Consider the following 23,460-nt stretch of genomic DNA (forward strand, 5'->3'; position numbering starts at 1 on the left):
TTAGTCCTGACACTTAGTAATGCAGTCCAGATGTCCAACTGGCACTCCCTAGACAGATAGGCGCCAATGGATGACCATTGATCATGATAGCCAGGCTTAGCTAAGTGCATCCCCCTTTGGGAGCTGTCCTAGGACCTTAAATCACCCTGCAGAACAGTTTCTCTGTGGCTGCACCACAGAGATGAACAGAGAAATGGGGCCTCATTTGGGAAGGCTCAGAACACTTAATTCTGCCTTATTAATAAGCCTCGCCGCTACATATCCCCCCTTTTTGAAGGTCATGAGGTCCTGAGGCGTTGTTGCCTTCAAAACAAAACAGAGTTAAGTGATGTCCCTTGCCATTAGAACATTAATCTTAAATGTCCACATTACTCCTCGAGAATTCATACCGGAACCAGCATTGGATACAAACAGGATGAATAACATCTGGAGTATGTATAAACACGGTAGGAGACATTATCTAAGTCTAGGAATTACACATCAGGAAGTTCACTGTCAATATCTGATACCTCTGTAGTACATATTTGGGGAGAAATCACTTCCTTTCTTTTGACATGCTACCTTTGACTCATTCATGCTACCCAGATTACATTTTGATGCAAGAGTACAGCATTCAGAGTACACTGTCAGTCATGATCCAGCTTCCCAGCAGCAGTGTTACAATAACAACAGTTCCTGTTCCCAGCCCCGCGATAAACCACAACACCTGTGTTGGGTATCTGCTTGGGTGGTTTGGAGGTTTGTTCCATTAAAGCAAACTAACTACCTGTACCTCTTCAGGGCTTACTGTTTCTTGGATTTCTATCCAATTCAATAGTGTGGCACCTGAAGGCATCCATGACCTCAAGTTTGGTCTTATGTTGTCTGGTTCCAGACCGTACAGTGTTAAGTTACCATGCTGTACTATGGCCTCCTCGGGAACTTGCAGGAAAACTGTTTGATTAGGTAGCTGCATTGTGGTAGCTGTATCATGCCTGTCACAAGTCATAGTGTCAGTTAAATGTGGTGTGCTGACCAGCCATTTACTTCCTACCTGCTCTTCATGGGGTTCATTAACCTCCCTCTGCTCGTTAGTAGCTTTACACCCTTCATTGGTGAATCGTTTAGACACAGCCAATGGATAGCTTTGGTAGCCATACCCATCTCAAGATTTGGAACCAAATTCAATCTTGGATTGCCTTCTGGGTGAGCTATGAGCGATGGGGTTAATGTCACATACTCCTCTACTGAGAAGAGTGGAATCAAGTGGGTTGGGAATCGTGCCGTGGTTAGACTAGCTACAGTGGCACTAAGCTCCCTTAATAGGTCTTGTGTCAACATTCTGGCCTGTTGCACACAAGCATAAACCCACTGTATAACACCAACAATCATGTCCACTGGTTGGGGAATAAGGTTTAACCCTGTTGCATAGGAAATTGCCTGTAGGGTTTTCCCTAAGCTTTCCAACTTTTGCTGCTGTCGATACAGTCTGTCACTACCCTCCGGCATCTCTGACCCCTGCCTTCTTGGGGCAGTCAGGGTGAGAGTGCCAGTAGCACACAAACCTACCAGAAAAAAGCAAACGTGCAACAGTGGCGGCAGCAATCAGTCCTCCCAAAAGTCTTTTCGGGTGGCTGATCCCAGTCATCTCCTTCTGAGTGACTGTCGCCTTTCTAAGCTGGCGCAGCGTGTACATGGTGTCTTTCTCAGTATGCCCTGTGGCATCTTGGGCACCAACATCCTGGAAATATGGGGAGATCTGACGCAGCTGCTGATGCTGCTCCTCCTTTTCCAGGGCATCTGCTTTTTCGATTTGTTCATGCCTGTGCTCTAGGAACCCTGCAGGGGGTGGTGCAGCGGTAGAGCATGCCTGACCCTCGGCTGAGTGGTCATCTGGAGCACCTGAGTGATCTGGGATTGTTACCCCATTCTCACTGTTCAGGTCCACCCTGCACACTTCCTGATTGAGGAATCCCTCTATCGGCATGTTTACAATCGTTCGCTGGGCGTGGGTGTAGGACACCTGCTCGCTCCCCCCTTCCCTTGCTAGGGGTTCAGGGAGCTGCCCCAGCACTGGGATAGCTAGTTCACTGTCTTTGAACTTACTATCACTCACCAGGCCCATGTCAGTGCAGGCGGGGATTCTGACACCCCTCTTTGCGATGTCCTGCACTGGCAGGCGGGTGACTTGACCATCCAGCTCCAGTCTGGCTGAACCACTGTTGGTCAGACTCAGACTGACAGACTGAGCTGGTGGCTGTAAGAAAACCGGCTCGGCTTTCATTCCCTGTCCCTTCTGGGGGACTGGGTGTGTTGGCAACCCTGCCGTTGAGGCAGGAACAATCAGGTCAGTCTCACTCACTACCTGGTAGTTGTGAGAAATAATGTTACCTGACTGCAGGTTCCCTGGGTCACAGCAGAGGGAATCGGCATCTGGGATCAGGTGTGTCCACAGCGCAGTAGTCTCAGCGTCCAGCTGGACCTCCTGTCTAACCTGTGAATGTTGCACCAGGGGCACCTGGCGGTGGCCCTGTGACAGCTGCTCAAGCAGATCCTTACTAATAGAGGACCTCTCAGGGCTAAGGGTGAGGGCTACATCACCAACCTGCTCTCCTGCCATCTGGATCCCTTCCACCACTGCAGGGTGGTGTTCCTGACCCCTCTTGGGTGCCAGTGTGCACAGGGAAAGCTCCTTTTCATCGCCAGGTGGGGAGATCTGCTCCTCTTTAGGGATGTAAAAGGTGTGTGCTTTACCTGGTGGATCAGGCGGCTGCTTGGAGCACCGCTCCTGTGGCATGGAGGCTGTTGGGACCTTGGCCGGGACACGACTTCCCTGTATATCCGGGGAACAAGGAAATATTTTTATTTCTTGTCCAGAGGGAACAGAAGGAATCTCCACATAGGCTTCTGTGTTTGGTGGGCACTGTGTGAGCACAGTCTGCCTCTTGGCCCCCCTTTCCTTCTGTACAGAAGGCTTAGGAGCCTTGACCTGTTTCCACACTTTGCCTTTCTGGTGATCCACCAAAGGTTCCTCTCTGAGTCGCATGCCCTTTTCTTTTTCAACCCGTTTGAGCTTGCCGTGTGACATCAAACACCTTTCAACCTCAGTGTCAATCAGTGTCTCACAGTGTAAGACATCTCCCATGGCAGCCTTGAGGTAAAAGCTTCTTGCTTTTCCTCTGTGTTTTACTGCCTGCTCTGTGACTTCAGGGGTGGAGTCAGCACTCACTTGGGAGTGGCTGAATTCATCCAGGCAGGAACCCTTCTGCTCAATCAGATAGACTGAGGGAGGGAGAGGGGGCGGGTCTCCGCCTCCTCCAGTGGAGAGTATCAGCTCATTCACGCTTCCGGCAGCCTTGGGGAGCGGTTGTCCCTGTCCTAATAAAGCTTGTTCAAGCCTGGCCAGGCGGGTGGCTACTGAATCCTTTTGTTCAGCTTTATCTAGCCCTTTCCCTCCCCCGGTGTTCTCATGGCACTTAGGACGCTGGGTGTGGTCCTGTGTGCATGCTTTGGAACGGGGCTTAGCCAGCTCAGGAGCCTGTGCTCCTTCGAGCAGGGGGGAATTAACCCTGCTGGCTCTGACGGCAAACACAGTCACTTTAACAGCTTTTTGCTCAGAGCGACTTTGGACATCATACTCCCAGGCTTTCTGCACGAATCTCTTAATATCAGTCATTTTCATGGTCTGTGCATCTGTATGCATTAAGATCATCTTTCTGACTGACGGGTGGAGATTCGCAATGAATAAACCCTTGAAATGTGTGTTCTCTTCGCAACCCTCATCATTTCGCCCTGCAAAATAAGTTCGTCTAAGTCTCTCGTAATATTCGCGAGGGGACTCTGCTCTCTTGTGCTTAATGTTAAGAGCGGCGGCTATCGCAGCAGTCGGGTCAATAAACGCACTGTATTCTTCGATAAGTGCTTGACAAAGCTGCTCAAAATCATTACAGACTTCTTTCATCTGCCTAGCCATCCACTCATGTACAGCTCTGCTGGTAGTTTTCCTGACCAGAAACACTTTCTCCTGTTCTGTGGCGTTTGGCAGATACTGCAGGGTATACCTGAGGTCCTGAATATAACTCTCGATATTATTCTTTGACACTGCGGGGTCAAATCTCTCTATGTCCTTCGCTAGCTCTCTCAGAGAATGGAGATTTATCCTTCTAGCTTCTCCGCTGACGGAGATATGGAAGAGATCGTGGTCAGACCTGTCGCTGCTAGAGAGAGTGCTTAATAGCGACTCGAATTCAGACCTTTTAGCAACCATCGTTAAACTTAAAGAGTATTACGTTTAAGTACGAAATCACAGTTTTACCACAGAAAACCACAAGATCAAGTATGCAATCAACCCGGTAGATCGCAAAAGATCACAAAACAATCAAGCACTGCTTAAAGAGCAAGGGGAACTTTTTTTTCTTTCGGCTTTCAGCACACCGTATTGTTGTGTATGAAACCCGCGGCGTTTTATATTGAATTATTCCGCTTGGTTGACTCATTTCAGTCTTGCCACGCCCACCCAGGGACGCCAAATAATGTAAGAAAACCGGCTCAGGGACGCCAAATATGTAATGTTGCCATAGCAAAATTAAATGTAGTGGCTCTCTGAAGGCACCAGTTCTGTAGGGTTTGGGCATTTACTGAGACAATTATTAATTGTAGCAGTAAATCACAAAGTTGATTCTTTTGATGGCTTTAGAATCAAACCATGCGACATAACTCAAACAACGCGCACACACAGGTACTAATACACGAGGATACATTTATTAATACATAAAATATGCATGTAAACCTAACAGATCTTATCAAGAGGGTTATCAGAATACAAAAGATATATATTCAGTCAGTTACGAAGTGTTACACATATCAAGAGGACATACGTTCAGTATATCATTCATTAAGACCGTTTCGTTAATGAACTTGGTTATAACTTCTACATTAGATACTCAAACAAGTACATAACTCTTAGGAATTAAATTGATATCAACTGGTTGGGATAACAATTGAATTCTCGAGCTGTAATGCATTGAAGTTGAATACTCATCCAATCTTTGGGGATTCAGATCTTCCTGCGGGTACAAAGAAACAGTTGCAGGCTGTTGCTGTCCAATCCGCGCTCTCTGGCTCCGTGCCAGGCTGTGCTGTGCGGCTTGCGACGCTGCGCTGCTGATGCTCACTGACCGGCTAGTTAGTGTTGGCTTTAACTAGCAAAGTTTGTGCACAGGAGAAAAGATGACTGTGGGTCCGAGCAAGTCAGGAAGAGGACTGGTTCGTTTCTGATGAAGAGCTAGTTCTGAATAGTGATTCAGCTGTCCACAGTTCCGACCTGTTCACAAGGCCTGCTGCTGGTGCTAACCTCGGGTGGATCCTCTGGTTATTCTCTGGCAACCTCCGCTCTAGACTCTTAGAACAAAGGAAAGTTCTGGCACTTGGACACACTGGCCGTTCCGTGGTTGTCCGGGCTGAGTCTCAGGATGGTCAGGAGGCGCGCTGCGAGAATGTCCTGCCCTTGGGAGCCTTCTGCTCCTGGGCCGTCCTCCCCTGGAATTCTCCTTTGAATTCCCTTTAGAATTGTCCACAGAATCCTCTGAATCCTCCCTTCTGAATCTTACTGAATCTCACAGGCTCTCTGTGTTGCCTGTTTTTACCTGGAGGAACTTCAGCTCATTGATTGGCTGAAAGTTCCATGGGCATCAGAGTCCCATGTGGGTTACTCGGCCCTACAAGTCCCTGATTGATTGATCAAGGTGAGATATGAGTCACTTAGTCCTGACACTTAGTAATGCAGTCCAGATGTCCAACTGGCACTCCCTAGACAGATAGGCGCCAATGGATGACCATTGATCATGATAGAAAGGCTTAGCTAAGTGCATCCCCCTTTGGGAGCTGTCCTAGGACCTTAAATCACCCTGCATGAATAGTCTCTCTGTGGCTGCACCACAGAGATGAACAGAGAAATGGGGCCTCATTTGGAAAGGCTCAGAACACTTAATTCTGCCTTATTAATAAGCCTCGCCGCTACACACATATATTAATGTAATAAATGATTGCTTATGCTTTATAAATAAATCTAATTAAAATAAAAGCTTAAGTTTTGTATTTATCTTGTACCATAGAACATGATTTTCTTTGTATTTCAAGCCCACAAAGTGTCCAAATGTTCTATGATCATTTCTTTCATCATTAGGGACTAAATATACCAAACGTATGATGCTAAAATCCTGAAAAAAGGATAGGCTCCATTTCGTCAGTAGATTGGAGTCCAAAACTGATTTGGGTCAATATACATTACCTTTGAAGATAAGGTACAGTCTACTGTAGGGAACCATCAACTTAGAAAGCATTGGCCTTCCCTGGGGGTCAGGTAGGTGCAAAAGATAAACCTTTATCCTATCTTTATCTTAAGATAAGTGTCCAAGCAGTATTTTTCCAAGTTTCACCAAGCTCATCATGTTGCCATAGTAGACAAAGTTCTATAAAATGTTAAATAACTTTAGAAAAAAGCATCTTGGTCTTTCAGTACTGTACAAGGTGAATTAAACTGTCCCTGGTAATAAAAAGTAATTAGAAGCATCCCAGAAACTTTATCTCTAGAAACATTAGCTGTTTTATATCATGTAATTTAGTGTGATGTTGTCAGAATTCAAGGACATTATCACACACAGAAATTGGTTCAGTTAAATCTAAAAAACACAGCTAAACATGGGTTTAAATGTAAAATAGAAGTCTTACCTCTTGTCAAAAGATTTAATTCAAGAAGCGATGTAATAAATGATTGCTTATGCTTTATAAACAAATCTAATTAAAATAAAAGCTTAAGTTTTGTATTTATCTTGTACCATATAACATGGTTTTCTTTGTATTTCAATCCCACAAAGTGTCCAAATGACGCACTACATGATATAAGGAAGATTATCACATGCATATCGGTATTATCTTTCTTACGAAAATGCATTCCTTTCATTACCTTTTACTTTTTAAAATGAACTCAAATTGTGTATAATGTAATAATTTAAGTAGAATAGATTCTAACAATATAATGATCCAGTGTGTTGCACTACTTCACTGCTTCACTGCTCTATGCCGTCTGGAAATAAATCCTCAGACTGCTCACTGCCCTGGGCTTGTACCAATAAATTACAGGAGCACGTCTATATATCACTGCGTTGAAGCAGAAGACACACAATCACTGCAAACACATCCTAAATACAGTGTTCCAACACCTTTGACCTCATCCAGAACGTATCATTTATTGAAAGGGATTGCTGTCAGAATGCACATCTGAATCCCAAACAGAATCTCTAGTAAAATACGATCATTTGTGAAACAGGCAAATGACTGTCTCAGGGGCCCATTCCTCATTGTCAGACATATGTATGCAATGCTTTCACCGTGCATTGAGCAATAGGGATTAAAAACACCGCAGGTAAGGTTAGATGTCATGTTCTATGATCATTTCTTTCAGCATTAGGAACTAAATATACTAAACGTATGATACTAAAATGTTTTTTCACATATATTAATGTAATAAATGATTGCTTATGCTTTATAAATAAATCTAATTAAAATAAAAGCTTAAGTTTTGTATTTATCTTGTACCATAGAACAAGATTTTCTTTGTATTTCAAGCCCACAAAGTGTCCTTTGATCTCTATTCTGCGGTAATCCACAATGACCCCGTTCTTCAGGTGATTCATCATGTCCTCCCTCGTCTGTTGAGAGGCCATCCCGATCTCTTCTGCCGTGGCATGCTTCATACACGCTCTCTTGAAGTGAGCAGGAAGCTGATCAAAAGTATTCAGGCACATCTTGCACACCAGGGGAATCCTCGCGGGTTTCCTTTGAAAATAAATAATACCATCTGTGTATAGAAACAAGCTAAGACTGATTTCTTAAATTATCCTTAAAATTCTCTCTCATAGTTTGAGCATAATGATTTTATTGCATTTATATAAGAATTGCTCATTGCTCCAAAATAAATAATGGTTTCATAAAAAAGTGAACACTTACTTGGTCTCAGTCACAGACTTTCCAATAGAAGCCATTGTGGAGTTCAGCAACTGCAGGTCCTAGAAGTGGGGAAGGAATTTTAAAAGAGAAATTGAATTACAATACAGAAGGAATGGCTGAGGGTTCACTGAAATATATAAATATACAAATTCCAAAGACTGAGTCCATATAGAAACAACTACTTTTCATTTTCAGTATAAGAAAAAAAAACATTATCTTCCAAAGCATCATAAAATTGTCCCTTCTTCCAGACTCTACTTCTCTCTTGTAGTAGTACAGCAGACCTTTCCAGGTGAGCAGATCACAGAGTCCGAAATAAGCTTCCTCCATCAAACAAAGTACCTGAACATGACTCTGTCTTCATAAAAGCGCCCCTGTAATAAAGAGATTAAATCCAAAATCAAGAGGGCAGTTGCCTACTGAAATACAAGAAGTCATCAATTTTAACCTAGCAACACATTAAAGGCTGCATCTATACAAGTGCGATTCTAGAAATGCTCACCAGATTACGTTTTAAGAAGGAACTGCGCCTCAGGTTCCGCTGAGATCTTAACTCGGATGGCAGGATTCAGAGTCCGGAGTGCGGACTGATGGCAAACGGAGGGTCCACATACTGTGGATCCCTCAGTGATCTTCCGCGTATTCAAACCGCCAGCGTGTGACTCCCCTGTCCCTGTGACCTCATTGGTCTGCTCTCTCCTCTGTGCAGCCGAGCCCGACTCACGGTAAAGTGAAAAAAAAGATGCCCTCAACGTGAGATTTACTCTGGAGCGAGGATAGATGTTACCTTTTTATCATTGAACAGGATGTATGTGATGTGGCGACTAGGTTCAATTTTGTATCCTCTTTAAAAGATTAAGGACTGGGGTGAGTGTGATTTACCACCCTTTCAGCTAAGAACCCGACTTGCGCATCATTTAAGCTGCATAGACTCGGTCGTTTAACTCTTCTCCATTAGCAGGGTTAAGGTTAAAGAAAAAAACATTGCTGACTTATTTTTTTTTTGCCAGCCGCTAGCGCTGATTAGCAAGGCTTGTATTTCATGTTTTGCAAGTTGCATCCATTTTAAGAAAAACAAGTCGCGTTAAAGACAGGAAATGAATACTTGCATTTAATTAAGTCTAGCCGTAGGCGGTTGTCTGTAAGGACCAGTTCTGTTTGAGAAGACACAACAAAGAAGGCACCGCTGGGATTCGAACCCAGGATCTTCTGTTTACTAGGCAGGCGCTTTAACCAACTAAGCCACGGCGCCCCAGGAGTGCTGTCCTTTTGCAGCCACTTGGACACACCACTCAGACACATCTGCATTCGGTGTGTGCTCCGCCTGCTTGCTGAGCAAGTTGCCACCTTTACATACAATAGCAACATCGACACCAAGAGAAAGGATGACAAATGGCTCTTATCTGGAACTTTTCATGTCCAAGGAGCTCAATGTGCTTTCTGTGTACAACAGGGCCACTGAACTCCACACTGGCCACTGAACCACAGCAGTGGCTTGCTGGCTTGACATCTCCCAAGGAAAATGTTGAAATCACATGTGGAACAGGAAAATGACCCTCGAGTACGAGGGAAAAAAAAGAAAAAGATCATCTGGAGCGCGCCAACCCATGTCCGGACAGCCCAGTTTCGTCGACAAGGTGGCTGAGTGGTTAAGGTGATGGACTGCTAATTCATTGTGCTCTGCAGTCATGGGTTCAAATCTCATTCTCGTCGCTCTCCATGTCCGACACATGTGCCTGTTTGACGTCGGCACTCCTGTTGCTTGCTCCAGTGCTAGAGCCGTACATTTTCTAGCGGTGGCTGAACATGGTATAGTAGGCCAACGTCGGTATCGAGCAGTGACAGTAACAGTACTTACTGCGCCCCATAAGAAATCGTTTGTCCCTGTTCAAAAGAGATTGTGCGATGTCCTGCGGCGTTCGGAAAGCAAACCTTTGACAGTTTGAAAAGAGGAATTTATTCTGCTTCCTGTGCGTGCAGTAGTTACAAAGTTGAACGTCTTTACACGATCTGCTGCAGTTTTCAGTGGGCGGGCTTTGTCAGATGGCTTGAAAAAACGCACTGTGTTTCGGCTGAACTCCACACTCATGAGCAGTGTCCTGCATGTTTTCTGTGTATAGCTGTCTTTTAACGCATACAGAATTCATTTGAAATCATTGATTTCTCCAATTAACAAGGGTCCCTTTTTGAACCTGCGAGAAGCATTCTTTCAATGTAACAGATTTACTCCGGGGAAAGCCAGCATGACATTGAGAGTAGCTCAAGCTTTCAGCACCCATATCGGACTGCGTGTATGCAGACACCACTCAGAATCCCCTGTAAGATTCTCCCTCAATTCCGTTTTTCAGTGCTTTAGCTCTTTCAAAAGGCTTCGCTTTGCTAGTCACAATCCAAGGCTCATGATGGCATTTGAAAACTTTCACCACTGCGTTGGCCGGGAATCGAACCCGGGTCAACTGCTTGGAAGGCAGCTATGCTCACCACTATACCACCAACGCATGCCCACAGGAAGTCTGCAGGACACCACCAGAGAATGCTTTTTTTTTAATTTTTTTTATTAAACATAGAATTTACAAACACAAATACAACAAGAGGATCAGAGTCATGTACAAGAGAAAAAAAATGCAGCAGAAAAAAGCATTTAACTACCAGAGGTAATTAAGTAATTATGTGATCAAATTGTATATTTTACACGTATCATATCTTGCTTTAATATTTCTCAATTATTTATAAACTTTAGTTTCAACATGCATGCGTTTCCTGTAAAAAATAAAACTCAGCACACAGTTTTTCTTTTAACAACATTTCGAGTACCTCTGGCATTCATGAAAAAGACATACACAAAAGCAAATAACTAACTCTAAGACTGTCTAAACTATTGAGTTTTTCAAAGAACCAGAACTATAACAGTCCTTAACACTTAACTACACCATTCCAAACTAACACTAAAGAAACACTAGTATATACTGGTATAACAAATAAAACCAAACATAATCATTAACTGAGCAGTCACTGGGAGCAAATCTCCTTCCCGTCCACAAAGGCCCTCGCTCCCACAAAGTAGGCTCTCCTCCCCTCTCTTCTGGCAGCTTCAACCTGGGGCCACAGCTGGTTCCTGGTACTCCTGTCCGCAGCAGACAGGTCCTCTGCAAACCTCAGTTTGTTCCCATTCAAATACTCATTCCCCCTCGCCGCTCGCCACAGCATGTCCCTCGCCGTCCTCTTGGTGAACTGTATTATAATCGATCTGGGGAGCACTTGCCCAGACATGTTCGCTCTCCCGAGCTTGTGAACAAAGTCAATGGCCGATATTACGTCCTCCTGGTCCGGCAGGGTCCTTTTACAGATACCCTTCACTGTTGCAACAAGGTCCTTATCACGTTCCTCTTTAACTCCAAATAATTTTAAATTCCATCATCGACGGTATCTATCTACATCGTTCACTTTCAATTCAAGTTCTTTAATATGCTTTTCTTGTTTGGTATTTACTTGTTTAAGAACTTTTACTTCACTCTTTAAGTCTTCAACCTCTTTAAACACACAGTCCATGGACTTTTTAAGACTTTCGATTGCGACTGTATTAGATCAAGTCATTTCCTTCAGCTCACCCATGCTCTGTGCCATCATGTTGAAGATGTTGGTCTGGAGCTCCTCCAGCGTCAGGTCGCCCCTTCCTCTCTTGGCTGCCGGGGTTTTCACAGGTGTGCTGGGCAGGGACTCCGGCTCTTCCTCTGGCAGCTGAGTCTCACTTGGGCTGCGAGCGCTCGCGTACGAGCGCATCTCCAGCACTCTTTCCACGTCCCCTCCAGCTGGTTCACTTTTCCCTTTAGTTGCCATCAATTTTCTTGTAGTGCTATACATATACGATTGAGGTATCTTAGATTTCTCCTTCGAAGACCCAGCACTCTCTTTTCTTTTCCCAGTGTTACTCATATCGAAATTCTTAAACCTAAAAAAAATCATTTTTTTTTCTTTCAGTTATAACTGAAGTTTAAACAACTACTGTTAAGTCCTTATTTTTCAGTAGTCAAAAAAAGCAAAAATTAACATTCAGGTCATGAAAAACTCAAAAAAAACTCCTCAACCACTAAACTTTACCTCCCACCTGAGCGCCATCTTGAAAGCCCCTACCACCAGAGAATGCTCACGATTTCGGAAGCTGTCTCCGGGACGTTCTGATTCCGCACATCCTGAATAAATCATGATATAGTTAGTTGCTGTAGCTAGACGTTCAAATTAGTTTCATGGCCAGATGGACTGTTTCCTCCAGCGGTATAGTATTGCAGTGAGACAGCACGATGCCTGCAAGACTATGTCACGCTAAACGCCACAGATTTCCGAGGGATAGGGTTAGGGTTAGGCTCTTATTATGGCGATTGTGGCCGTCTGCTCTGCGAGTCCTCGGTCTCCGGCCGTCTGATTGGTGCTCTTTTCTTTGGGGGGCGGAAAGTATCCGGCCGCAGGGGATCTTGGGACCTCGCTTTGCATAGCGGCTTCCCAGAGTGCGTCGTTTCCTGTACACTGTGGCCGGGTGTTTTCCGAGTTATTGCACGGATTGGGCACGCCCGCAAGCCGAGAGCCGCAGGCGATGAGCCCGGAGCTGAACGGGCCCCACTGGCTCGTTTGTAAGGCCAGGTGCATTGCCAACCACGACCGGCAGGGCAGAGGCCTTGAAGGAGGCCTGGGCTCCTGCAGCTGTGCAGCCACGCACTCTGGTTTTTCTTCACCTCGTACAAATCTTTTGCCTTTTACTAAAGATTTCCGTGGAGAGGAGCATGAATGAGTTCCATGCAATTTTTGTGCTTCCCTGCCTTCGGGTGGAGCGCAGCTGGGCTGGTCAAAGAGAGAAAACACAAATATGAAGCATTTCAGCAACGACATGCCATGAGACGATTGATAACGATTTCCATAGGATCCCCGCGGTTGCCTGGCAACCGTCAGCTTTGCGCAGTGGCAGTATCGTAGCCTGTGAGGTTTAGCCGAGGCGCGATTATTGCTAGTTGAAAACTTTTCCCAATACCCCGCTTCCGCTGGTTTGCAATGCAATCGGCGAAAGCAATTTTTGACAGTCTCGTCAGAGACTGAGCAAGGTGTTTAAAGACAGATTTTGTCATGGTAACATCATGGTAGAAAGAAACGAGCTTGTTACGTCTCAACAGAAACGCTCTTTAGCTCTTTCAGCGTTATGCAGAGAACAGCGTCTGTCGAGATCACTTTTGAGTCAGCGCGAAACGCCGTGTGCTGTCAGTTTGATTTCATATTGCTCGTAGCGGCGCCCGGCTTTTGTCTGTCAAACGTTAGGTTGCGCTTCTTCATGCTGCATCGTAGGCATGAGTGGAGCTTTTTAAACGTCTGTACTTACTGCGCCCCATAAGAAATCGTTTGTCCCCGTTCAAAAGAGATTGTGCGATGTCCTGCAGCGTTCGCAAAGCAAACCTTTGACAGTTTGAAAAGAGGAATTTATTCTGCTTCCTGTGCGTGCAGTAGTTACAAAGTTGAACGTCTTTACACGATCTGCTGCAGTTTTCAGTGGGCGGGCTTTGTCAAATGGCTTGGAAAAACGCACTGTGTTTCGGCTCGGGAAACATCATGAGCAGTGTCCTGCATGTTTTCTGTGTATAGCTGTTGTGGGCATTTCTCTGTTGTTGATTCTTTTTTTGTGTGTAACAAAGTGGCATTTTCATGTCCGGACGGGGAGACTTTATCATTCCGACATGAAGCCACCCTTAAGTCCTCTGAGGTGTGTCTGTCTGCAAGGCTTGTATTTTGGAAATGTTTTTTGGAAACGGAGAACGACTTTGAAATAGGCTTCCGCCGGCGCCTCGCGATCCAGGTAAGATTGTAGCAAGAACGCAGCGGGGGGAGGGCTTGCCGTAGTCGTGGCCGAGTGGTTAAGGCGATGGACTAGAAATCCATTGGGGTCTCCCCGCGCAGGTTCGAATCCTGCCGACTACGTTGTCCGCCTCCAGTTGGTGTGTTCCGGTGCAAGCAAAGAAGCGCGCCTCTTTGCTGTTCCTGGTGGTTTTAAAACGCCCAATCGCTTGTACCCGCTGCCTTGGAAATAAATTATTCAGCGTCCGCGAATGGCATTTTGCAGCTGGAAGCAGATGTCGACGCGTTTTGCACAGAGCACCATAAAAGCGTCTTTTTTGATGGCCCAGGCACCGAGCATTGGTGGTTCAGTGGTAGAATTCTCACCTGCCACGCAGGAGGCTCGGGTTCGACTCCCGGCCAATACAGTGGCTTTTGCAGCGAGCGACTCCATCACTTGCATCCCCTTGCAACTCGCAACTGAAAACCCACTGAAGCTAAGCAGGTGTGAGCCAGGTCAGTACCCGGATGAGGGTGAGCTACAGGGAAAAACAAAGCTTCCAGCTGGAAGCGGTGTTAATGGTGCCAGCGGGGGGGCGCTCACCCTGAGGTCTGTGCGGGTCCCAATGCCCCAGTATAGTGACGGAGAAGCTGTGTTGTAAAAGGGCGCTGTCTTTTGGATGAGATGTAAAACCGAGGTCATAGTGCTCTGTGGTCATTAAAAATGACCACCAAAACCTTTGACAAAAGCTCTTGGTAATTGATGGTCTTCAATAATGCTTCTCCTTTAGGTACATTTTAAATCAGCTGAAAAATGCTGTGAAATGGGGGGGCACTTCAGGCCAGTGTAGGATTTGGGTTACAAGAACCATGAAACTGCACGAGAAAGCCCGTACACGGAATTACACGGCTTTTTATTCAAAGGAGGGCAAAAGAAATTCCCTGAGTTCGATTTTTTGCAGCACAGAGAGGACTGCTGTCATGAGGCCGGTTAGCTCAGTTGGTTAGAGTGTGGTGCTAATAACGCCAAGGTCGCGGGTTCGAGCCCCGTACGGGCCAGGTTCTTTTCTCCTCTCTTACCAAAGCTTTTAGGTTCCTTTCCGTGGTGAGAGGGGTTGTCATGCAACGCTGCCACATAGTGCCGACAGACAAGAGTGTTGCGGGAGAAGAGAAAAGTGTTTGAAGATTTAAGAGTGTCTTAGGTGGAGCCAAAATCAAGTGTCACAAATGCAAGTGGGAGGATTTCCAATGTTTAATATGGTAAAAATAAGCGGAAGTTATCTGCCGGTCCGCAACAGTCTGCCATGCTTTTGTCATATACTGTAAAGTGGTGTCGAACTGGGTGTCGAACTGGAGCCTCACCATTTGCATATGTGAGGCTCCAGTTATACATCGAGTGTCACATTAAATGACAAAAATGAAGAGAGTTAAAGCAGCTGGAGAGGTTTTCTTACAACTTTTGAGCTGACACAGTTTTGGAAAATGTTTCCTTCACGCTGCAGTGTACAACATAGGCAGCCAAGAGTCTCCAAAACAATACAGAATTGACAGATAGGAGAAAATTCCCACTCGTCCTGAAGTTCCCAAAATCCAGCACTGAGCGTTAACAAAGTGTCTAAGTAGCGTGGGAATGCTAACCCTAACCCTAGCTGGAGTTTGAGCAATCCAGCACTGAGCGTAAAAAGATGAGTCAAAGTAACGTCTAATCGGATTCGTTTCCTTAGAGCTGGTTCAGAGTTTGCTCAAGAGTTTACCCAGTGCGCATTGATTCGTCGAATATACGTATATTCACGGCGAAAATACGGCTATACGTATATACGTCGCCTCGACGTATAATCAACGTCGAATTGCAACCGTAAAATCGACGACATTAATAAACGCATATATAACGTCGAAAACACATCTAACACAGTGCCTGAGGCTTTTTACTGTACGTATCATGTGTGCCGCAACTAGGAGTATACGGCTCTCTGCACAGTGTACGAAGTAAATTATTTTCGCAGTAATTAATTTACACGTGTATAATAAATATAGTAAATATAATAAATTAATTACTGCGAAAATAATTTTCTTCGTAAATCCTGCAATCCAGATGATTGGGGCATTGGTGCATGGCTACAGTCTGTGCTAGGAACATGGAGAGGGTCTCTGGTTCAATACATATTTGTGGGTCTGGTATTATTCGTTATGATCATATCGTTAATATCCTGTTTGAAAAACATGTGGACTAAAGCTGCTGCTTCTGTGCTAATTGTACGCCCTGAAGGGATCATGAAGGTCAAAAAATGGTTTCATGGGAAAGGTTCTCTTATCTAGTGGCAGAACCTGATGGGTAGAACAATATAGTTTTAAGGGGGGTTACCCTTGGGAGTGATTCCCCTAGATGCAAATGATTTTTGTGGTTTGTTTGTTCATAATAAGATGTTTTGCAGGAACGGAACAAAGAGAAATTTTACAACTTCAGCTAGAATTGTTCTGCAAAACGTCACAGCTGAGGCAGGGGAACAATGTGTAGATTTTTCTAAGAGTTATTACCCAGTTGTTGACCAATCTGTTGACCAATGTTGACCAAAAAAGCCTAAGATTATGCTGGGCTCCAGCCCACAGGGATTTACCTGTGCTGTAAGAACTAATGAGTGAATAAGGAGACTGGATTCTGGTGAAAGACTTCAGGAAAAAGAAATGGTGTTCACTCAGGTGGAGGGGGCTGTACCAGGTGCTGCTGACCACTGCCACTGCTGTGAAGGTCACAGAAATGGTGCCCTGGATTCATGCTTCCCACTGTAAAAAGGTCACAAACGAACTGAGCAAAGCGCAGGAGTGATGTCTCCACAAGGACAGATGGGGTTAACCTGCTTGGGACTGATGTGCACAGCCTTTTTCCTTTTTATGTAGAAGCCTGTCACCACCCCAAAAGAGGAAGAATCTAAACACGAAGCCTCTTTGTATACAAACTGGCTGAATGAAACTGATAATGAGGGGGATATGAGTAATTTGTGGTATAAATTTATAAATCATACTGTAAAGTTAAAGAAATTTAATGCATCTTGTTATATATGTGCTTTAATGCCTCATTCTACAGCCTCACCCATGCGACTTTTTATGAAATGTACTCTTTTATTAATATCACGTTAGAAGGCTTAGACGCTATCAAACAAGAATTAAGGGGAGTTAGATTAATGGTACTTCAGAACAGGTTCGTGCTGGACCTTCAAAATGCAGCATCTGGAGGAGTCTATGCTTTAGTAGGAGACTCCTGTTGTACATATATTCCAGCTAATGACTATGATTACGGAAATCTTACCCTCGCTATTCAGCATTTGAAAGAACTAAAAGACAAGGTGAATAAAGAGAGAGGCATAAAAGATACACCGGCTTTTCTCTCCTGGTTAGAATCACTGTTTGGGCCAGGGGGAATGTTTTTCTTTTAAGTTACTAACACCGATTATAGGGGCTGTGATACTTGTCTTCCTGTTTTTATGTTGCTGTATGACATGTATTATTCCAATGCTTCGAAATATGGAAATATGGTACCTAGGGGGATAAACTGTTCATCCTTCCAGTCTGGAGAATTGGCAGCTGTCTGACGTCAGTAAGTGATCCTTAAAAAATTAATAGTTCCATGACAGTGTGCATCACCAGAAAATCAATTTCAATGCATTAAAACTCTTGTTATCCTTCTGATCATTGAAGTGTCATTGCCCCAGCACTGTATACTCTTACTTTTGACGCCTGTCTGAAGTTGGATCCATTTCTAAGAATGGTGACTCACATATCCTCATGCTCAACTTTGGCTCAACCACACAAACTATGAAGTTAATCATCTGCTTTTGCTCCAAGATTTATGTTACTAGGCTCTCTCCTGGGGATCCTCGTGTTCAAACATTGCCCTTATTGTGGATGATCCATGACAGAATTCAGGGAATTCAGAATTCTGATACCTCAGCTCAGATTCTGACTGGGCAGACTGTCATTGCCTGGTGTGAATGTGTGCATATCTGTTTTTGTGCATGTTCTGTGGCCTGTTGTACAGTACATCACAAATGAAAGGGAAATGGAAAACTAAAATAAGACTCAAGTGTTTTATCTTTCATTAACAGTGTTTCATTAGGATCTGTGCTAGATCCTGTCATCCACTGCTTACCATGACAGGCTCTAGCACAGGATAGCAGCTAATACATTTAAAAATCTCACTGCACAATGTTGTATATTCAAGGGCTGATCTTCTGTACTTTTTCTTTCACTTTTCATTTCCAAGAAACTCAGTCCTGCCAGGAATAATCTGAGAACAAAATCAATCTGAGTGAAAATCTAAGCAGAGGAAGATTGTTTTACAGAGTCAACAAGGTCTAATTCAAGGTCATCAGCACTAACAACATTCTCTCTGGAGACAGGCGATAAGAAAATTGAAAGTGTGTATTGTTACTGTCACGACCACCAGGCAGTCAAGACCAAAGCGTAAGCAAGCTAATCAGCCCCAGCAGCGGGTGATTATTAACAAACGCCGCCGCACGAGTTAAACCACCTCCGCACACTCACTGTGCGGTGCGCACTGCTATTTAAACCATCTTCACCTGCTTCCCACTGCTCGGTATTGAGTCTACTCCTTGAGAGCTCTACCTGGCGTTTTTCCCCGTACCTCGTTTATTCTGGATTTTGGATTCCCCTTCTGCCTTTTCAACTTTGCACCTCGCCTCTCGCCTCGGACTGTCTGCTACCGGAGAACTTCCTGGATTACGACTTGCCTTTCGCCTTTTGACTACGACCTTGCCTCTCGTTTTGGTTTGTTCGCCTGCCTCATCTATCACCCGTGCCTGCGTCTGCACATGATCCGTGTATCTTCCCACCAGGGATTCCTAACAGTTACATAACAGCAGAGACTATGAGTTATGCTATCATGAGAGTGGTGATGGATTTTTTTCATTGCTTAGTTTTGCAGGTTCTGTACATTTGAACATTCAAAGTGACTAAAGTAAAGGAGTTTTCCCTTTTTACCACATAATTCCCAAAGATCAACACTAATAGAAAGCCTAATTCCAGCCAAGATTCAATTACTGTCTCTCAGGCATCCCAGCAGTGGATTTCATGACTTCAGACAGCCATCTTTATCAGTGGAGAACTCAATGCTCTGAGGTTTACTGGCAGAGTCTCACACTGGGTAATATGTTGGTAAATAATGTCCTATGGAATTCTACTATTGATAAATTCTACTATGGAACTGCGATGTGTCCTGAAAAAATATTCTATGATAGTGGTACAGTCCATCACACCCCACCTACAGCCTTTAAAAGAGAAAAAAAAATTCTGATATTATGGTGGAAAAAGAGCCCTGGAATCTTTGTAGAAGGACAAAAGATGGAAAGAATGGGCAGTGTAACCATGGCGAAGAGAAGGGAAATATTGGAGAGAGCTTTTTTCATACACTTTTTATCATTGTTTTTCCAGCCCAACAATGATCAACAAATATGGGCAGGCATCCTGTGCCAAATCCAATCTACCTTTCTTCCAAGCATACAGGAATGTCAGTGAATTAAATATTGACATATGAAAATACCCAAAAATATGCAATCACACATATGCAGTTTGAGCAAACATAAGACAATACCCAAGTACCACAAACTACCAGGCATCATTAGCAGTTCAGGTGGGGAGCTGTGTCAGCATGCATAGGCTGCAAAGGAACAAGTAATAGGTCTATTCCATGCTTAAAAGAGAAGAAAGAAAACACAACATTTCAGCCGTGGAGCCCTCACACCTGAAGAAGGCTCCACGGCCGAAACGTTGTGTTTTCTTTCTTCTCTTTTCATCTAGTGTCATTAGCCAGTTCCTGTCAAAATAAAATAGAAATGGATAACATTCTAGAGAGAGTTTGAAATACCAAGGTACAATTTAAACCATATTTCTTCCACTACAACCACAATATTTTGGAGAGCCTATTTTCGCTGAGCCTAACTGTTCTGGCATGCCCGTTAGCCTCCGTCCTGCTTCAGCAATGAATGCAACGGGGCACATTCTGAGGGAGATGCAGTCAATCAGGTTGCAGGAAAACCACGCTATGCTTTTTTTTGAGATCCTGAAAAGGACAGAGGGGCCATGTATATGTGTGCAGCTGGATATGTAATTGCAGGTGGCGTAGCAAATTCTGCTGAAGCCCCACTGCCTGGTGTGGACGGTAGCTGTGCATGTTGCAGCAGAATTGTGCATGTGAGATCAAGGGGGCATGTCATGTGTTTGAGCACTTCACTCCCTTCCGGAAGAGTCCCAAAAATTTGTAAGTTCTTTGGATGACCTGTGGACCGATCTTTCACGATGAAGAATTCCTTAAGAAGAATAGATCTCGGCCCACCATCCCAATGCCTCCATCTCAAAACAGCAACCTCCCACTGCCCTTAGTCTGCAAGGCAGTCCTTTCAAGTGCAATGATGACGCCGGGACCTTCGTTGCCTATTGTATGAGCTGAACTTTTGTGCTCATCAATTCAACGCTCTTTCCATCAACTCATCTTGTCTTTTGACGCTTCGTGTTTTGTGCTCCTTTGACTATCGGCATATCGGGTGACTGCAAACACTGAAGTTCTTGCTTACGGAGTGTGGAACAGTGTTTTCAAGTGATCGCTGTTCTGTCATGTTGACGCCGAGTGAATCTTTCTTTGGCAACATAGGCAGGCTGACAGCAAAAGTAATGTCAAATTTCTTGACTTATTTCTGAATGTGAATGTTCTTTAGAAAAGGGATGCGGCGTTGCTTCTCCCCCGTGTAAAGGTCACGCATTCCAGACGTGGTTATGAGCGAACAGTTGCCGCAAGTGTTTGAAAAGAGCAAGAGAGGAAGCAGCCCTGCCCCGTGTGAGGATCAAACTCAGGACCTTCAGATGATGAGACTGACACGCTACCAACTACGCCAACGAGGCCAGCTGCGGTGCACAGCCGGAAAGTTTGCCTCATATGGATTTCAGTCGCCCGTTCCCTAATCTTTAGACGCCCTCTGCTGGATGTTGCATTTGCCTTTTGATCTCACCGATACTTTTTTGGTCTGTTTCTGTTGCGAGTCCGTTTTTCAGATCTCACCTAGCACAAGTCTCTCTGGCTGAAGTGGCCTCTCTGCTTCAGCATCGTGCCCTCACTCAGCCATTAAAAACGTCACTCGGACTTCTGACATGCTGACATGAAATGTCAAGAGAGAGTGGCGGAGACGCTTAAGGCAGAGAGAAGATGAAGAGGGGGCGTGGCTGCGAAATGATTGACAGCTGCATGACGCTCTCCATGCAAGGTGTGACCACAGGCTAAAGGACACCTTTCGGCACATCAAGCTCTAAGCACACACCTGGAGGACGTGGGAAATGATCCCGCTACCTCACGCATGCAAAGCGAGCGCTGTACCATGCAAGCTAACCCCCCTCGCTGGAGCTCATGCCTCGGTGTCGCCTAGTGCCGCTTGTTCCCCTCTTACCGGGTGCAGTTCACTGCCCTTCGTCTGCAAGGCAGTCTTGTAATTGCGGCTTTCTTGACTTATTGATGAAGGTCTGACTGGACGAGCGAATGACGCCTCTCCCCCGTCCTCAAGCTCGCTGACAGAATAAAATAGAAAGTGCTGCCGTGGCTCATTGGTTTAGGGGTATGATTCTTGCTTAGGGTGTGGGAGGTCCCGGGTTCAATTCCCAGCTGAGCCCTTGTGTGCTCTTTTTGTCCTCGTCCACAAGACTGGGAACTGATATCCACATCACCTTGCAGCATCTGCTTATGGCAAACGATGGAATGTGACTAATGACTGAACGAGCCTGGTGAATACTCATCACGTGGCACAATGAGAGCGTGCAGTCAGCTGTCCAAGGCAGCAACCTCATTGCTCGTTCAAAAGAACACGTACTGAAAACTCATCACCACTATGTCGTAAATGAGCACCGCGATCGCTTGTTGTCAGGCGTCCTTACTTGGGAAATGCAGAAGCAAAAACTGCCCTCTCTCAGCCACCGAAACGTGTGCGGCTCGCCTTGCACTCTCTGCGCCTCGCATATTTATGGAGCTGTCTGCTCTTCTTTCTGTTGAAGTACGCAAGTTACGGGGCGTACTGCAGACTATGATGTGCTCAATGACAGCTTTCAAGATTTGAAAACTATGAGCTTGAGGGCTCAAGTCGAACGAATGTGGTTGTTATGCAATTGATGATCAAACGCACATATTCTAACGATTCGTGAGAGTATGTTCTAAAGGTCCCTGGCTCGATCCCGGGTTTCGGCATTTTGTTTCATCGCTCCCTTTGTTCCTCTCTCCAGCGCCCCCTGCCTAAAATGACGCGTCCCTTTCTCAGCCCGAAACGCAAGCGATACACCAGCAACAAACCCTACAGGTTTCCGTAGTGTAGTGGTTATCACGTTTGCCTAACATGTGAAAGGTCCCAGGTTCGAGACCGGGTGAAAACAGCCCCTTCTTGCACGCTCCTGCACTTCACAGAGGTCTTGAACCACCAGTCATTTGTTCCCAATGTATTTCCGGTGCCTTCATGCACTCTTGTACCAAACGCACGTTCCTTCTGTATGCGGAGCCGATCATTTGCAATTGGGCTGTGCCGACAGATCAGGACGAGCTCTGTCGGCTCAAAAGCAGCGCAGGACCTGCAAGAACAACAGAAAGATTAGCATCCAGTGGGGGCTTCTTAGTGAGCCCAAGATCTCATCAAGAATCGGCTCCAGCAACAGGGCTGGACGCATTGTTCCATTCTCCGACCACTCTCGGTGTAAACAAGTCCCTCCTGGTCTCTGCTTGAATTGCACTTTCCTGCGTTTGCTTTGGTGTAACTGGCTTCCCCTGCATGGGCGAATGTGAAGAAGATCCTTAGTAAGTCATTGAAGAAACCCGAGAAGAGGTCGGAGTGGTCCCTGTCGTTCATCAACGATCCAGTCAGGCAGTACTCCTCTGTAAAGCGCCGTTCGTTCACATCAATTGGCTTTTTTTTGCCTTCATTCGTGCAAGTAGTAAAAGCAGACGCCCCTATTCTGCCGTGACCCGGATTCGAACCGGGGTTGTTGCGGCCACAACGCAAAGTACTGACCACTATACGATCACGGCGAGTTACCGATACACACGTGGCAGGGCGGAAAAGGCTGTGCTCTCTTCGTGTGACATAATTCGGGAAAGTCCTGACGTTGCATTTCAACTGAGCCCCAGTATACATCGACCCTTCGACACTCTGAGTGACAACTCTCTTGCGTGTTTTCTCATATTTATGTAGTTTGCTTGCATGATGCCCGGAACAGCAGGGTTGTGCACTCCCATATGGTCTAGCGGTTAGGATTCCTGGTTTTCACCCAGGCGGCCCGGGTTCGACTCCCGGTATGGGAACGTGTCAATTTTGCCTCCTGCTTTCCAAAAGATCAGCACTGTGTACGAAGGAGCCGCATTAAAACTACTCAACGTGCAAAACGTGCGAGAAGAGGGGGCGCTTGTTTCCAGCCGAAACTTCTCGCGTGTGAGACGAACTGACCATCGCTGCAGGAGGTGGGAGGGTCACTCTGGTAGACAGGGCTGACCTTCGGCAATAGGATTTATACTCTCCAAGATGATATTTGCACTTTCTGGAGAGGCGATTTTCTCCACTTCAGTAGCCCGATTTCGTCGATTGCGTGGAGAGGGCTGTAGAATGTGACGCCGCCTTTCCTGCTCCGTCC

General features: G+C 45.3%; 9 non-coding genes across 9 annotated transcripts; 5 read left to right on the plus strand and 4 right to left on the minus strand.

Moving 5' to 3' along the window:
* Positions 1-9,164: 9,164 nt before the first annotated feature.
* On the minus strand, positions 9,165-9,238 carry trnat-agu (transfer RNA threonine (anticodon AGU)). The gene has a single exon. It is a non-coding gene; the product is annotated as a tRNA-Thr (tRNA).
* Positions 9,239-10,412: 1,174 nt separating this feature from the next.
* trnag-ucc (transfer RNA glycine (anticodon UCC)) lies at positions 10,413-10,484 on the minus strand. Its single transcript has one exon. It is a non-coding gene; the product is annotated as a tRNA-Gly (tRNA).
* Positions 10,485-12,693: 2,209 nt separating this feature from the next.
* LOC148630782 (U5 spliceosomal RNA) lies at positions 12,694-12,810 on the plus strand. Its single transcript, XR_015935001.1, has one exon. It is a non-coding gene; the product is annotated as a U5 spliceosomal RNA (small nuclear RNA).
* Positions 12,811-12,925: 115 nt separating this feature from the next.
* LOC148630783 (U4 spliceosomal RNA) lies at positions 12,926-13,067 on the plus strand. The gene has a single exon (XR_015935007.1). It is a non-coding gene; the product is annotated as a U4 spliceosomal RNA (small nuclear RNA).
* A 792-nt stretch (positions 13,068-13,859) lies between these two features.
* trnas-aga (transfer RNA serine (anticodon AGA)) lies at positions 13,860-13,941 on the plus strand. Its single transcript has one exon. It is a non-coding gene; the product is annotated as a tRNA-Ser (tRNA).
* Positions 13,942-14,782: 841 nt separating this feature from the next.
* On the plus strand, positions 14,783-14,856 carry trnai-aau (transfer RNA isoleucine (anticodon AAU)). Its single transcript has one exon. It is a non-coding gene; the product is annotated as a tRNA-Ile (tRNA).
* Positions 14,857-20,633: 5,777 nt separating this feature from the next.
* On the minus strand, positions 20,634-20,706 carry trnam-cau (transfer RNA methionine (anticodon CAU)). Its single transcript has one exon. It is a non-coding gene; the product is annotated as a tRNA-Met (tRNA).
* A 2,083-nt stretch (positions 20,707-22,789) lies between these two features.
* On the minus strand, positions 22,790-22,861 carry trnah-gug (transfer RNA histidin (anticodon GUG)). Its single transcript has one exon. It is a non-coding gene; the product is annotated as a tRNA-His (tRNA).
* A 201-nt stretch (positions 22,862-23,062) lies between these two features.
* trnae-uuc (transfer RNA glutamic acid (anticodon UUC)) lies at positions 23,063-23,134 on the plus strand. Its single transcript has one exon. It is a non-coding gene; the product is annotated as a tRNA-Glu (tRNA).
* Positions 23,135-23,460: the final 326 nt, after the last annotated feature.

This window comes from Lepisosteus platostomus, unplaced genomic scaffold, assembly GCF_059453375.1.
Source record: "Lepisosteus platostomus isolate fLepPlt1 unplaced genomic scaffold, fLepPlt1.hap1 Scaffold_91_H1, whole genome shotgun sequence".
Lineage (NCBI taxonomy): Eukaryota > Metazoa > Chordata > Actinopteri > Semionotiformes > Lepisosteidae > Lepisosteus > Lepisosteus platostomus.